This window comes from Dipodomys ordii, unplaced genomic scaffold (genome assembly GCF_000151885.1).
Source record: "Dipodomys ordii isolate 6190 unplaced genomic scaffold, Dord_2.0 Scaffold78, whole genome shotgun sequence".
In the NCBI taxonomy this organism is placed as follows: Eukaryota; Metazoa; Chordata; class Mammalia; order Rodentia; family Heteromyidae; genus Dipodomys; species Dipodomys ordii.
This window is the reverse complement of record NW_012267294.1, coordinates 471133-485181: the sequence shown is the minus strand read 5'-3', so window position 1 is coordinate 485181 and position 14049 is coordinate 471133. Positions and strand designations below refer to the sequence as shown.

Sequence of the window (14049 nt, the reverse complement as noted above, 5' to 3'; positions counted from 1 at the left end):
AAGCCACAATCTCACCAAGGCGCGACACTCCCATCAAAATCCCTCGTGTGACGGAAACACCGTGACCTCTTTCCTAACAAAATTTAGGTAAGCGGCAGATATTGGGGCGGGGGGGGGGGAGAGAAAGCAATGCTGAAAAATCGCACACATGGCATGCAACAGAAGACAAGGGGAAACGAGGGCGGGAAAGGGGCTGGAGGTGGAGTGCGACGTCGAGATGTCAGCCCTCTCCACGGGAAGGGCGGAGGGGGGGGATAAAGGAAGGCGGAGAGGTTCCTGAACCCCTGACAGAAGTGCACACCGACAGGGCCACGCTCCAAGTCACCCGCACACCCCCCCCCAAGCCCCTCCCGCGCGTGCCCCGCAAAGGGCACGCTGGGTGTGCAGGAAGCGCTGACCCCGGCGGGGGCCGCTCCGGAGCCGGGGCGGAGGGGGGCCGAGGGGGGGGAGGCCAGCGAGGTCTAATCTGCAACCGTGGCCGCCAGGGCCGGGACGCCGCGTCCGCGGACAGCGCGAGGGGACCCGGCTGTGTGCCTTGACACCGCGGAGAGTTGGGAGGGTGGGGGACACAATGTCCTCTTTCTCTCCCACACCCAGCCCGGCCCCTCCCGACCGACTCCCGCAGGCCCGGCCACAGCAGACCGGCTCGGTCCCGCGGACGTGGTTGGCTCCGGAGCTGACGACGCGGCCGGGCCTCCCGAGCTCCGGCCCCTCCCGCCGGCCGGGCCCCCCCGGGCCGCCAGGGCCGCCGCCCCGGACACCGTGGAAAGCAAACGCGGAGGAGGAAGGGGGAGTCCAAGGACTGACCGGCGACACGAGCCGCCTCAAGCCCCGACTCGGCCGACCCGAGCCCCCCGCTCCCTCAGGGCCCGGCTGGGGCTCCCCGCCCCTCACTCACCCCCCCGGTCCGGCGCCTCCTCCACCACCTCCTCCACCTCCTCCTCCTCCTCCACCTCCTCCTCCCTCCTCACGGCCGTGGCTCCGGCTCAGGACCCGGCTCTGCGCGACGACGGCGGCAGCGGCAGCAGCCTCGGGAGCGGCGGCGGCGGCGGCGGCGCCTCGAGAACGCGCACGCACGCAAGCACGCAGGCCCCGCCCCCCGGCTCCGCCCCGCCTCTCCGAGTTCGCGTCGGCGGGGTTTCGGCCCCACCCCCCGCTGGCGTTCCCCAGTTGGCTTAAAGGAGACGCTCGTGAAGGTGTGGGCGCTGATGAGAATTACTATGCTTGGCTGAGAGCTGGGAGCGTGGGCTTCGGGGCGGCGGCGGGGGGACGGAGAGGAGGTGGAGAAGGGGGTAACACCGAAAATGAAATGAGGAGGGGTCAGAGGACCTGGGAGAATAGAATTCGGAAGAAGCTCAGCCCTTGGACTAGTGCTAATTGAGCACCTAGGAAGGTGCTCTGCACTGTTCTGGGCACAGGGGATGTATGAAGCCCTACAGGGCCCTGAGAGCTTGCCATCTCATGGAGTAGGAGGGGGCACAGAGACAATAAACCAGACAAAAGTGGTAGGCAGCGATCAGTGGCATGAGAAAAATAAAGTAACGTTATAGTTGCCCTGATAGTTTCTCTCAAAAAAAAAAAAAAAGTAGACACTTAGCCAGGTATCATGGGCTTACCGCTGTAATTCTAGCTACTCAGGAGCCTGAGATCTGAGAACAGTGTTAGAAGCCCAGCGAGTGCCGACCTTGAGTGGAAAATGCTAAGGGACAGCACCCAGGCTCTGAGTTCAAGCCCCAGTACACACACACACACACACACACACGCCACTGTGTGCGCATTCACACATAAATATGAAGCAATCAGGCTAGCAAATCCTTTTCCAGACTGAGAGAAAAATCAGCCATGAACCCATAGGTGGGTTCCATGTTGCCGGAACAAGCAAAAGGCTGAGTGGAATCAACCCACCAGACAGAAGGCAGACAGCCCCTGTAGTCTACAGGCCATTATAAGAGCAACAGGAAGTCCTTAGAGTGGAGTGAGCCCAGAAATGACTGTATCTGAATCACATTTTCTATGTTAGCCTTGCTCTGTGTGTGTGAAATGCACACTAAGAATGCAGTAACTAACACCCACTGAGGGGCTGGGAAGGTGGCTCAGTGGTAGAGCGCTTGCCTTGCATGCATAAACCCTGGGTTCGATTCCTCAGCACCACATAAGCAAAAAGAAAAAAGCCGGAAGTGGCGCTGTGGCTCAAGTGGTAGAGTGCTAGCCTTGAGCTGAAGAGCTGAGGGACAGCGCCCAGGCCCAGAGTTCAGGTCCCACGACCGGACCCAAAAAAAAAAAAAGAGGTGATGAGTAAGAACAGCACCGCGTACGTAGTATTCAGGTAAGGGGTAGGCATCGTTCTGGCTGGCACCAGGCCAAGTTGGCCCTCCATGCTGCTGGGAAAGGCCTGGGAAAGAGAGCTGGGAAAGAGAAGAGAGCAGGGAAAGAGAAGAGAGAGCTGGGAAAGAGGGGGTCTGGACCTGGGCTAGGCCTTATCTAGGGTATGGGCAGAGAAAGGTGTGGCCACATCAAATTTAGATGTGACCTCTTCCAGGTGTCCCAGTTGCCTAGGTAATGCAGGTCCTGGGCGGAGGGTGGAGTCTGCTCGCCATCCAGGAGAGGACCTTACAGTTAGTATTAAGTTATATCTCTAGCCAAGTGTTGAAAGTAAAAACACTGAATTGGTCTGTTGAAGGTTGCTAGTAGCTTTGATGTATAACCTTTCAGTGGAAGTTTGGAGAAGAAAATTTGGTTAGGGCATGTTAAAAGAATGAGAGGTGAAAAGAAAAACTTCTTGAGAAACTTTGTTGAGAACAGCAACCAAGCAGTAGGAGGATTGTGGAAGGGCATTTTAAGATGGAGATAATTCATCATATTTGGCATGCTGGAATAATATCTAAAGAGGTAAAGTTGATCATACAAAAGAGAAGACATGGGGCTGGGAAGGTGGCTCAGTGGTAGAGCGCTTGCCTTGCATGCCTGAGGCCCTGGGTTCAATTCCTCAGCACCACATAAGAAGAAAAAAGCCGGAAGTGGCACTGTGGCTTAAGTGGTAGAGTGCTAGCCTTGAGCTGAAGAGCTGAGGGACAGCGCCCAGGCCCAGAGTTCAGGCCCCATGATCAGACCCCCCCCCCAAAAAAAGAGGAGACACCTGGAGAAAGATTGTGTGTAGGTGAGGAGCAATGGGACATAGCACAGCAATAATGACTGGACTTGAATAGGAACAAGGACAATGCATTCAGAGACACAAAAGGCACAGTTTGTGAGCATAGAGGAGCCAGACCATTTAGTGGTGGCAGAACAAAAAGGGCAAGTCAGAGCTGTAATCCAGATTTTATTTTGCCCACCAGGCTGAGAAATGGACCACTCCTAATCTTCAGGATGCTGCACAGACTGAACACAGTAGAAACTAAGCACTTTTCTAATTGATCTAAGGGGTGTTACCTTTCAGCAGTGCTGCACATGAGCACGTGCATGCGCTCTCTCTCTCTCTCTCTCTCACACACACATACACACACACACACACACACATAATGGATATATTTCCTCAGTTTGCTCTAAGTGCTGACTATTGCCCAAAGGATTGGTGAAGGAAGATCAAATCCAGGCCTTTTTTACTGTCTCCCCCACCCCCTCTTAGAGTTTAAAGTCACACTACAGTATTGTATGATTCTCACTTAGGTTCATTCTTGTGCTTGGGGCTTAGAGGAAAGTTAGATCTGATCAGGGTAGGATTTGGCTGATGAAATTCACTGGAGGGGGAAGGGCACTATGCAAGGCAATGGTTATAGTGGTCGACCTTGGAATGAATCTAAGCTGGGAAAAATGAAAGGGTGGGTAAAAAGAGGTGGCCCCTAGAGGAAAGAATCAAATAAATGTGGGCCAGGGGACTTTCCAAGGATCAAGCATGAGGAAGTAAGGCCATCAGGGAAGAGGAAGTATGACAGATCTGTGACCAAAAAAAGTACTAAGCAAACTGCACAGCCATTCGGCCGGCCCCTGTCTCCCTGACAGTGTCAGAGCCATTGGTCTGGAAGAAGCTGAAGAATAGAACACCCACTCCTAATCTTCAGGATGCCGCACAGACTGAACACACAGGAGGGAATCGTCCAATTAGGTACTGCCTCAGCTTCTTTACAAGCTTTGGACTACACAAAGCTTGGGTGGCCACATAAAATGCTTTACAAAGCACTGGCCACATTGCTTTCCTCACATCATGGGCTTATAATTATTTCTGGAGACATTTATTCTCGCCTGGTTTTTGAAATAGCCAGTGGTATCTTTCTTCCTAAGTCCAGTTCCTACTCCTCCTGACTTCCTCCTAGCTGCTGCTTCATGGCATCCCCTTTGTCAGTAGCCAAGTTGTCACCAAACCTGTGTCCTTTAATCCTTTTTCCTCATCCCTTTGCCCAGTTAACCTGGAAAATGTAATAATCTGCATTATCCAATAAAATATGCTTCTGTGATGTATTATCCTTTATCTGCACAGTCTTCCTGGGGCTATTGAACATTTGAAACGTGAGGAATGCAACTGAGGGACAGAATTTTACATTTTAATTTTTATTAAATTTCAACTTAAACAGGTAACAGGCTAGTGGATGCTATATTTATTTAGCTTAGCATAGGTATAGTTACTTCCTACCCCAAAGCTGATCTAGCTTCCTTGCCACTGTGCCAGGTCAAGTATTAATAATCCCTGAACATTTGGTGAACTCCATTTATTATTTGTTTGTGTTATGCTAGAATGGGTCTTAAACTCAAGGTCTTATGCTCTCACTTGGCTTTTTTTGCTTGAGACTGGCACTCTACCACATCTTCACTTCTGGCTTTTTGCTGGTTAATTAGAGATTAGAATCTCACGGACTTTCCTGCTCAGGCTGGCTTCAAAACAAGATCTTCAGAGCTCAGTTTTCTGGGTAGTTAGGGATACAGGTGTGAGCCATCAGTGCGCAGCAAGTTACTTTCCCTTTAAATCCATCTTATGCCCAAAACACTCTCCTACCTAGTGGTTAAATCATGACCCTGTCCTTTCAGTCCTTTTCCCCCAGTTAAGCACAAACTACTCAGTCTGACACTTGCTCCCGATTTTGTATTTCTAGCTCCCTTCTCCAGACTTACTTCTCACTGTATCCTTACATGTATATCCAACTACATGTAATTTCTGCCAAACTGTCCCAATTCTGTCTCTCTGCCTATCACAAATGCTCTCCACTGTCCACCCCCCACCAACAATACCATCTGCTGAATTCCTGGAAGGCCTATCTCTCAAGGACAGCCTCCCACCTGGAGAATTTTCTCCTCCTCTAAAGTCCCACCTTTTAACGCTACTTTACCAATGACACAAGCTACTTTGTATATTTTATAGGGACCTTTTCATTCCACATTCTTTTTGGGGGGGGGGTCAGGTCATGGGCCTGAACTCTGGGCCTGGGTGCTGTCCCTCAGCTCTTCAGCTCAAGGCTAGCACTCTACCACTTGAGCCACAGCCCCACTTCAGGCTTTTTTCTTTTTGCTTATGTGGTGCTGAGGAATTGAACCCAGGGCCTCATGCATGCAAGGCAAGCGCTCTACTACTGAGCCACCTTCCCAGCCCTCATTCTACATTCTTTATTTCCTTTTCCTTAAAAAAAATATTGTACCAGTACTGGGGTTTGAAATCAGGGCCTAAATTCTGTCCCTTAGCTATTTCACTCAAGGCTGACTATCTACCAGTTGAGCCACACCTCCACTTCTGGCCTTTTGGTGGTTATTTGACGATGAGTCTCACAGACTTATCTTTCCAGGCTGGATTTGAACCATGATCTGCAGATCTAAGCCTCTGAGTAGGTAGGATTACAGGTGTGAGCCACTAGTACCCATCTTCTTTTCATTCTTCTTACTAAATACCACTACTTACAGATTATTGCATTTTAATGATGTTAATTCCCCCTGCAGTGTTGGTCTTGCAGTACCTTATGAAATGAAACATTTCTCAATTAGCCACTGAATGAGTTATATGCTTTTATGAAATCTGAGAATTTAGACTTTGTCTAATGCTGATAGTAATATTACTACCTCTCAGGAGAATATCTTTATGCCCTTAGATGACATTGTTTCTCTTCATATTACAACTGGCTAAGGATCTTTTCAAATTGTCTCCCACACTTAAGATACTTCAACAATTCAGTTATAGCCTGTAACTCTAGAGGGTATGATGTTCAGACCTGGCAGGATCAGGAGAGCTACTTTCAGGATCAATTTATAGAAAGGCCTTTAAAAAGCATTCAGATTGTGACACTAATCAATAGAAAAGGAGCCTTCCATTTTAGAAAATGTATTTTTAGGGATTGAACTCTTAGAATCTTGTAACCCATGAGAAAACTGCACAGGCTATGCCCTTTGAAACCTAATGTGTTTTCTCTTGTTTTAGTGGGTTTTATGAAATTTAAAGCTATGTATGTATGTATGTATGTAGATATTTATTCTCAGTACTGGGGGTCAAATCCAAGGTCACATGCATGCCCGGCAAGTGGTGGGGCAGTAAAGTGACACCCTGATCCCCAGGGATAACATTTTCAATAAAATATATACCTCCCACATGTAACACCTTATGATCATTGATTTAACAGACCTGAACTGAAGCCTAACACTTGCCAATGTCTCACTCATGAGACTGAGGGTATAGACAGGAAAAATTAAAGCTTGTCTTGCAGAGGGTAAAAGTATGATCTGGCATTGGCTAGTCATGTTATAGTTTTTGAAATGATCCCACAATAACTAATTTAATCCTATCAAAACCCAGTATTAAATTAGGTACTATCATCCTCATTTTGCAGTAAATTGGAAAGGCCCCTAGGTGGTACCTGACTCTTTGAGAATCAACACATTGGCTTTAGGGACTATATATGGAAATACACACCTGTAGTCTCAGCTACTCAGGAGAAGGAAATAGAAAGATCATAGTCTAAGAACAGTCATGCAAAAATGAGAGGTCCTATTTGAAAACAGACTGAAAGCAAACAAATGGAGGCATATCGCAAGTAGTAGAGCTCTTTCCCGCCAAGCACACAGCTCTGAATTCTATCCCCAGCACTGCCAAACAAAGAGCAACAGCAATAATTAATAAAATGAGTAACAACAACAAAAATCACCAATTGGATCAATGTATTAGAAAATAAAAACTTAGTCTATTTTGTTCATTATAAAATTCTCAATAGAAATTCAGGATCATATGTTCATACACGGAGAAAGAGAGAAAAAGAAAATAAGCCAACCATCTGGTTCCTTACTTAGTTGTATGTTTTAATTATGTGATAAGTGCATCTTATCTCTATTGGTGCTATTCAAAATTTGCTCCATAATTTAGTTCTTCATTATTACTGGTAATAATTGTTTATTACCAGTGGACCTTGTAAGTGTGGCAAATGAGGAAGCATTGAGAATCTTCTTTGGCAAATTGACATTGCTATAATCTTCAAACTAGTGACCAGTGCACTTGTTTAGTTGAATCTGGGTACAAACTAGTTTAGCTCATGTCCAGCTCATGTGGAGAGTCACCAGTAGTATGGTATTATTTCATTTAATCATACCATCTAGGTCACTTGCTACCTTTCTGCCCATTTTGCCATTCTTCTTCCTGAAGATGTTTACTGTTTAACAAGGAGAAGGTTTCATGCCTTTGAAGTGGAACTCAGCAACTGATGTGATATATTTTTTAACTGCTTCTTCTTGGAGGCCTTATCTACTGATCTTGTGATATGTAGATATTGTTGTGTAGCAGAGGGGTATACGGTACCTGGAGTGAGATGATACAGGTTAAAGTATAGGTTCTGGCACTTACCAGCTGTGTGAACTTGGGCAAATTGCTTAACTTCTTGCAGTCCCAGTTTTCTTATCTTAAAAAAAAAAAGTAGGGCTAGAGATGTGGCTCAGTGGGTGCTGTTTTCCTAGCAAGATCAAGACCCTGAGTTAAAACCTCAGTACCATAAATAAATAAACAAATAAATAAATCAATAGAGTTTGGTTAAAAACTAAGACAACTAATGAATGTAAAACATTCATTAAAAACTGGTACATTATGACAAAATGTTACTTTTATAGTTAACATTATTCTATGTTGAGATCATAAAAATTCGTGCTATTTGACAAAATTTTAAAACCTTCACTATAGAGATAATTGTAGGAATATCTAGGCTTGTATATAGACAGTCACTTCTCAGCTAGACAAGAAAGGTCAACTACTTTCAGAGACCTTTGTATTTGTTTTTCAATGCATTCTGTAATCTGAAGAATAATATATTTAGCTTCAAGGTTGCCATTAGAGACAGTTTCTGAAATGGGGAATGGTGGTGGTTCACACTTATAATCCCAACACTCAGAAGGGTAAGGCCAGAGGATTGTGAATTCAATACCAGCCTGGAACTCTATTGGAAAACAACAACAGCAACAACAGAGAAAGAGCCATAGACAGAGACAGGAGGGAAGGAAGAAGGAAGTAAAAAAGGGAAGAAGGGAGAGAGGGAGGAAAAGAAAAAGGGAAGGAAAGAGGGAAGCTGAGAAGGAATGAACTCTATTTCTCATATGAAGTTATGGGTTGGTAAAAGAAGGCAAGCAGTCAGGTGTTTGATGTACATTGCATGAGAGCTATAGAGAGTGAAGAAAACACACAGATAGTCAAGATTAACTTGTTAAGCTGGAAATGTAGCTCAGTGGTGGAATGCATGTTTAGCATGAGCAAGGCCCTAGGTTCAATTTTTTAAAAAGTGAACACAAAGGCATAATGCCTATGTGCCTCTGATCATATAAAATAATATTTATCAAAATGAATGCCAGGAAATGGAAACATTTGTTTTGTTTTTGTCTTGTTTGTTCCTTTATCTGTCTTTGGAAGGGCAAGTGGAGGGGCACAGAAATGGAGGGACAAAGGATGAACAAAGCAGCAGTAGTATTCACTGGACAGTATGTGGAAAATAAATGGGGACAGCAGGAAAAAACTTGGAGAGAGTGAGGGAAGGGGTAACATTGTCAAAAAAAAAAAAGTACTCTTAGCTGGGCACTGGTGTCTCACGCCTGTAATCCTAGCTACTCAGGAAGCTGAGATCTGAGGATTACAGTTTGAAGCCAGCCTGGGAAGGAAAATCTGGGAGATACTTATCTCCAATTAAATCACAGAAAAAGCCAGACATGGCATCGTGGCTCAGGAGATACAGTGCTAGCCTTGAGCAAAAGGAGTTCAGGAATAATGCCCAGGCCCAAAGTTCAAGCCTCACTACCAGAAAAAATAAAAGTATTCTTTACATGACTTGTGTAACTGTAACCCCTCTGTACATCACCTTTATGATAACAATAAAAATAGTTTTGGAAGAAAGAAAGTTACTTGGCAATACATATGTTACCAATTTATATATTTTATACAACGGGCTTTATACACAAAGTCTCTTTCTGCTAAGCTCTATCCTGCTCATTCTTTGCCATTTCTGCCTATGAATCTTGTCATCTGGAAGGAAGCAGCTACTAACTCAGCTATGCAACTCCTAGAAAGAGTCAAGGATTCCTGCAGTAAAGAAATTGGATGTTGATAAGTACCATCAGGCTCCATACAGCTGGACACAGAAGAGAAAGCCCATAGGTGGGCACCAATGGCTTATGCCTGTAATCCTAGCTACTCAGAAGGCTGAGATCTGATGATCATCTGATGGTCACCCTAGAGGAAAGCTGGTGAGACTCTTATTTCCATATAACCATCAAAAAGCTGAAAGTGGATCTGTGACCCAATGGGACAGAGTGCTAGCTGTCAGCATAAAAGCTAAAGGACAGTGCTCAGGCCTTGAGTTTGAGATCCAGTACCAGCCAACAAAAAGGGAGCGATGGGACTGGGAAGGTGGGTCAGTGGGACAGTGCTTGTCTTGCATGCATGAGGCCCTGGGTTCAATTCCTCAGCACCACATAAACAGAAAAAGCAGAATGTGCTGTGGCTCAAGTGGTAGAGTTCTGGTCTTGAGCTGAAGAGCAGAGGGACGGCACCCAGGCCCAGAGTTTAGGCCCCATGACCAGCAAAAAAATAAAGGGAGAGGTGGGAAGAGACCAAGGTAGACAGGGTTCAGAAAGTGTCAAGAGTAAGCAAAGTCTTCCTTATTGGGCAGATAAACTTGTTGAATCAGGGAGAAGGTGATCACCAGGACAAGGAGGCCTCCATTAATGCATAAATGGAGGGTTTTACAGAGGTGCACTGACATTATTTCTCCTGTAGCAAAACTCACGCATGAGCAACTTAAGCAAAATCAACATATAGACATCTGAATTTACAGAGAACAAAAAAATACTGTATTTAGGGTTAATTGATTTAGCGAATAAAAATACAGGATGCCTAGGTCAATTTGAATTTCAAATAAATGACAAATACATTTTTCTACAAACACCTTTCAAGTAATATTTACTTAGGATTTATTTATCTGAAATTCAAATGTTACCGAATGTCCCATATTTACCTGAAAAACTTAAAGGTGGTTAAATATTTAGGTAAAATTCTAGAAGAGCAATTTTGCTGGAGTGCCAGCAGCTTAGGTCTGTAGTCCTAGTTACTCAGGAAGCTAGATCTAAGGATTGCCAGCCTAAGGAAGAAAAGTTCATGAGCCTGTTATCTTCAATTAACCACCAAAAAGCCAGAAGTGGAGCTATGGCTGAAATGAGGGGGTGCAAACTTGAGAGACCAAGCTAAGAAACGATGCTATAGTTGCTGAGTTCAAGTCCCATTACTGGCACACAAAAATAAGTAAAAAACAAAAACATAAATAAAATATACTTATTAGCTTTGTTACCCCAGGGAAATTGCTTAACCTGTTGGGACTCAATTTTCTTTATCATTATTATTAGTAGTAATAGTATTGTTATTATAAAGACGTTGTACAAAGGAGTTAAAATTACATGATTCAGCTACTTTTATAATATAAAATTTAGATAACATTTACCCTGTTTTTTGCTTTTACTTTTGTTTTACTTGAGGCTTGCACTTGGGCATTGTTCCTGAGCTCCTTTTGCTCAAGGATAGCCCTCTACCACTTGAGCCACTGTTCCACTACTGGGTTTTCCTGTGATTTAATTGGAGAAAGTGTCTTAGAGACTTTCCTGCCTGGGCTGGCTTTGAACTGTGATCCTCAGATCTTAGCCTCCTGAGTAGGTCCACTAACAGGCATAAGCCGCAGGCACCTGGCTCACCCTGTTTTTTCTTTGTGTTTTTTTTTTCTTTATATAACTCAGGACGTTGTACTCTTGGTTGGATTTTTCTGCTCCAAACTGGTGCTCTACCACTTGAGCCATACCTCCACTTCTGGTATATTACTACTTCATTAAAGATAATAGTCTTGCAGATCTATCTACTCGGGCTGGCTTCAAAACTCCATCCTCAGATCTCAGCTTCCTAAGGAGCTAGGATAACAGGCCTGAGCTACCAGCCCCTAGCCTACCTTATTGTTAAATTAAATAATACTCATAATCCTGCATACAGATATCAGTTTGAAGCCAGCCTATACAAATAAGTTGGAGTAGAGCTGATGGTCACCTGAAGCTCTGAGTTCAAATTTCAGTATTAACAAGGGAAAAAAAGTAGAATGATAACTGATACATAGTAAGTACCAAAAAAAAGTCTTTTCTAATAGAAAATACAAATGGCTATTCACTAACCAAATTATTCTTTAAAAACTGGTATGATTCTAATTTAAGTACTCTGTTTTTTAAAGATCTAAGTAGAGTTTTATTTTTTTCTTTCATATCCATGATGCTTAGGTTGATGCTTTAAAATAAACTGAAGTAGTGTGACTTTTAGATTCACTATATTTGTCCAAAAGGAACAACAACTAACATTTTACTATTCTAACCTTCTGTGTAACAATTGGACCTACTGTGTGTGTATGAGGGAGAAAGAGAGAGACAGAGAGACAGAGAGATAGGGAGACAGAGACAGAGACAGACAGACACAGAGACAGTCACAGAGACAGACACAGAGAGACTGAGAGACAGAGAGAGACAGAGACAGTACTGGGGCTTGAACACCATCCCTTAGCTTTTCACTCAAGGCTGATGCTCTACTATTTGTGCTACAGATCCACTTCTTGAGCTTTGTTGTCTAATTGGATGGACATAAAAGTCTTGTGGATTTGTCTACCCGGGTTAGCTTCTAACTGTAATTTTCAGGTCTCAGCCTCTGGAGAGCTAGGATTATAGGTATGAGCCACATGTACCCGTCTTTGAACCTATGTTTGAAAGTGTCCACAGCTTCAGGTTTCCAATGAGAACTTTGTGTAAATGTTTATAAATATCCTTGAATGTTTATTGAGTAAAAGTCAGGAGCCAGTGACAGCTCTTGAGTTTCTGTTACAATAATATTTGGTATTCTAGGATTTCTGTGCGCTACATATTATATAAGAAAAACCACAGACAATTCTGATTCTTGTATATAAAGTGTTATTAGCACAAAGTTAAATGCCAGATAGGAAAAAATTATATAGTTAGCTACTAGCTGAAGCCTGATCTGAGGATCAAGATTTGAAGCAAACTCTGTGCAGTAAAGTCCATGAATTTTTTTCTCCAATTACCCAGCAAAAATCTGGAAGTGGAGGTATGGCTAAAGGAGTAGAGATCCAGCTTTGAGCAAAAAAGCGAAGCAAGATTACAAGGCCAAAAAAACAACAACAAAACAAAACAAAACCCACAACAACAAAAATGTGCAAGGCCCAGAGTTCAAGTATCAATACAGACAGAGACGGACACACACAAAAAGAAGTGGTAGTACTACAGTGGTAGGCTTGAAATCTAAAGAATCTAGTTCTCTTAGTATAACTTTCGTAATACTTCTAAGTATTTGCTTCCTCATATATAAGTGGAGAATACTAATATCTATCTAGATATCTTTATTTATTTATTTATTTTTGGGTCCGGTCATGGGGCCTGAACTCTGGGCCTGGGCTCTGTCCCTCAGCTCCTTAGCTCAAGACTAGCACTCTACCACTTGAGCCACAGCGCCACTTCTGGCTTTTTTCTTTTTCCTTATGTGGTGCTGAGGAATCGAACCCAGGGCCTCATGCATGCAAGGCAAGTGCTCTACCACTGAGCCATCTTCCCAGCCCAATCTTTAAAAGCAAGAATTAAGTTAAATGACAAACTATGAGAGACAAAACAGTACAGACTAATCTGTTGATTCATTAGAAAGAACACCGTAAGCCAAAGAGACCTTAAGAAAAAAGATTGTAGCAAAAAGCTAGAGCTGAATTGGAACTTCTTGCTCTGCCCTTATCTGCCTCTAGATGAGAATCAGTATCTTCCAACAATGATACAACCTAACGGGAATGCAAGGGAAGACTTTATCCATCTCCTATTATCTTCCATGCTCTGTGTGTGTGTGTGTGTGTGCGTGTGTGTGTGTGTGTGTGTGTGTGTGTGTGTTTTGTAACAGGGGGCAATAGTGGGGTAGAGTTAAGCCCCTCCCCCGAAGAGTTTCTAATTTACCTTTTGATAACTTGTTAAATTAGCTACCAAAAACTACCCGTTTGAATAGTTCTTCCACTACATTTATAATATTAATTCTGAGCCAAGGGAGTATATCGCAAATTCAAACCAGATTCAGAAATTATGACCTCAGTCTTTCCAATGTTTTACTGATTAAGTTGTTACAAATTAAATAGAGGTAGAGTGCATTATGGGGAAATAAAGGAAAAACTGAACCCGTGAAAATAACTGAAGTCAGAGAATTGTTTTCTGCATCAAGGTTAGCAACCAATATTTGCTGCTAACAATGAATCTCCAACAAAGGAGTGTGGTATTTTCCAAGGAGGAATGGGGGAGAGGCCAGTGGGAGGGTTTTACCAAGGGGATTACCAAGAGAGTTTGTCATTTGGAACTGTAAATTCATAAGGAATGCATTGTTTTTCAGGGCAGTACAGGGATAATGTAGTACACCAGGGAAATATTAGCTAGGGGTAGATTAAGCTGGAGGAGGGTGGGTATAGTGATGCCTGCCTGTAATTTCAGCTGTTTTGGAGATGGGTTTTGGGATGATCAAAGTTCAGGACATCTGAGGCAAAAAGAAAAAAG

General features: G+C 43.9%; 1 protein-coding gene across 3 annotated transcripts in view; it reads left to right on the top strand.

Moving 5' to 3' along the window:
- The first annotated feature begins 21 nt into the window (after positions 1-21).
- The window catches only part of LOC105991955 (adenosine receptor A3-like), a 150143-nt gene continuing 136115 nt past the window's right edge, over positions 22-14049 (top strand). Inside the window, exon 1 of one of the 3 annotated variants that reach the window (XM_013024751.1) lies at positions 22-87. The gene's annotated coding sequence lies outside the window, so the exon portion shown is untranslated. Of the gene's footprint in view, positions 88-3933; positions 4103-14049 lie in introns of those variants that run through there. The other 2 variants (XR_001175380.1, XM_013024750.1) reach the window with 2 other exon arrangements.